This window comes from Sinocyclocheilus grahami, unplaced genomic scaffold (assembly GCF_001515645.1).
Source record: "Sinocyclocheilus grahami isolate Dianchi unplaced genomic scaffold, SAMN03320097.WGS_v1.1 scaffold1425.1, whole genome shotgun sequence".
NCBI lineage: Eukaryota > Metazoa > Chordata > Actinopteri > Cypriniformes > Cyprinidae > Sinocyclocheilus > Sinocyclocheilus grahami.
The window spans coordinates 393,473-395,972 of record NW_015506604.1 but is presented as its reverse complement, the minus strand read 5'-3'; the positions used below and the strand labels follow the sequence as shown (position 1 = coordinate 395,972).

At 33.8% G+C, this 2,500-nt stretch overlaps 1 protein-coding gene across 1 annotated transcript in view; it reads right to left on the bottom strand.

The window, feature by feature from the left end:
- Positions 1 to 2,500, bottom strand: part of LOC107570192 (F-box and leucine-rich repeat protein 5) — a 38,339-nt gene that overhangs the window by 23,254 nt on the left and 12,585 nt on the right. The window lies entirely within an intron of this gene.

The following is a 2,500-nucleotide window of genomic DNA, read 5'->3' as shown; positions in this document are numbered from 1 at the left end:
CAGGCACTCACTATCTTCATTCTTTCCATTTCCCGCAGGATTTCCCGATGCCCTGTACATAATCAAGTGGAAAATTCCCCAAATTTGGCCTACTGCGTCTAAATGGACATTGTCTATTGAAGTTAGGGCTGGACAATAATTCAATATCAATATGTATAGCGATATTTTTTTTCAATAACGGTGATATGGTTTTTAAACACATTTCCGATATAGCATACATTACCAGTGTTTGCCATACATTGATGTATTCGTGGCGTTTGACTTCGTTGAATAAACATGAGCACTGCACGTTTTAAAATCAAAACTTGTTGCGGGTGTTTTATATGAATGTATCTCTGAAGGGAAAGGACTGTCTTCAGAAAAGTTTCGATGGGATTTTTATTTTATCTAATAAAGGAGTGTTCATGAGCGGAGCTGATTTGATTACAGCCGTTACTGGAGAAACCGCTAGTTCTACCGCTCTAAAAGCGCCTCCTGCTGGCGGACAATCAGTTTGCACTTTTCGTACTTTTTATACTGGCTATCAGCCTACACTACCAGTCAAAAGCTTTTGAACAGTAATTTTTTTAATGTTACAATTTTTTTTTTTTTTTAGAATTCTCTTCTGCTCACCAAGGCTACATTTATTTGATCCAAAGTACAGCAAAAAAATTGAAATATTTTTACTATTTAAAATAACTGCTTTCTATTTGAATATGCGTTAAACTGTAATTTATTTCTGTGATCAAAGCTGTATTTTCAGCATCATTACTCCAGTCTTCAGTGTCACATGATCTTCAGAAATCAGTATAATATGCAGATTATCAATATTTTGACAATATTTTTTTTTTCAGGATTCTTTAATAGAAAGACCTAAAGATCAGCATTTGTCTGAAATAAAAACCTTTTGTAACATTATACACTATTCCATTCAAAAGCTTGGAGTCAGTAGGAAATTATAGAAATTAATACTTTTATTGAGCAAGGATGATTTAAATTGATCAAAAGTGATGATAAAGACATTTATAATGTTACAAAAGCTTTCTATTTCAGATAAATGCTGTTCTTCTGAACTTTCTATTCATCAAAGAAACCTGAAAAATTCTACTCCACTGTTTTCAACATCATCATAAATGATTTTTCAGCAGCAAATCAGAATATTAGACTGATTTCTGAAGATCGTGTGACTGGAGTAATGATGCTAAAAATATAGCTTTGAAATCACAGGAATAAATTACATTTTAAAATACTAAAATACTAGTAAACTATTTCAAAATGTTGGAATGGATTTTAAAAAATGCAGGATTGAAAAAATTTCACATTTCTTGTTTGAATGAAGGCTAAATACAAATAAAAGGTGAACATTAATTTATTTGTGCTGGGTTTTTTCTTTTTTTGTAAAGTATTATATGGTTTTATATGAGGTGTCAGAGACTTGGCAAATTAATTTTTCATAAGTTTGTATGCACAGACATCTGTTGTGGTGTTCTTGGCAGTTTTTACGAGGCTTTTTTTAATAGTGTTCATATCGATATCGGAATTATATCGTATCGACCGAAATTAAGAAATATATCGTGATCTAAATCTTTGCCATATCGTCCAGCCCTAATTGAAGTCAAAAAGCTTTTGCATGATTCTGAACAGCAGTTATACTTATACAGCATTTTATCTTGACGTCCACTTAAATTATATTTTTATATATAGTTTCTTATAATAATTTAAAAAGTTGTTCCATTACCGTTTTCCAACTTTTCTCCGTCCCTTACAAATAAACGGGCTGTTTTTGCTGCTGCTAACATTTGTGCATCTGCTTATATCATTCATGTGTTATCTTAGTATAATCACGTCTTTGAGATACTAATATAGTATTTATTCATATTTTGAATTGGCTTTTATTTTTATACTTTTCATTTTGTTTTTAGTCAGTTTTAGTATTTTGTTGTTTGTTTTTGTCATTTTTGTTAGTTTTTTCTTAAAGGGGTCCTATTATACTTTTTCACTTTTAGTCAGTGTGTAGTGTGTATGTTTGGGCATAAAAAAAAGATCTAGAAAGTTACAAATCTCAAAGTCCACTCCAAAGGGAGATATTTCGTTTTGTTTTAAAAAATCCCTTTCCAAGAACTACAGCAAACGGCTCGTTTGGACTACAGCGTTTGGTTTCCGGGCTTTGTGATATCACAAAGCGGCTCATTGGAATATCATTACAAATAATTCCCGCCTGCAGAAATGTGAATGGTTGGGGGGTGGGGAGGGCGAGGTTGTGGTTAGAGCGCTTGGTTGAGCGAGCGCATGAGACGAGACGACGAAGAAGAAGTGCTGCAGAGTTAGTGCATCAGAGAAAACCAAGAAGAAGAGCTGCTGTGCTGTAGCCTCAAAGTTTCGGCATGTCTAGATTCCAGTCCTCGCGTACCCCCGCTCTGCACATTTTGTGTGTTTCTCTTATTGCTTCATACGTTTGTTATATCTGACTGTAAGTGCCCTGCGAAGTGGACTTTACCGGATATTCCTCCATGATTCCAGT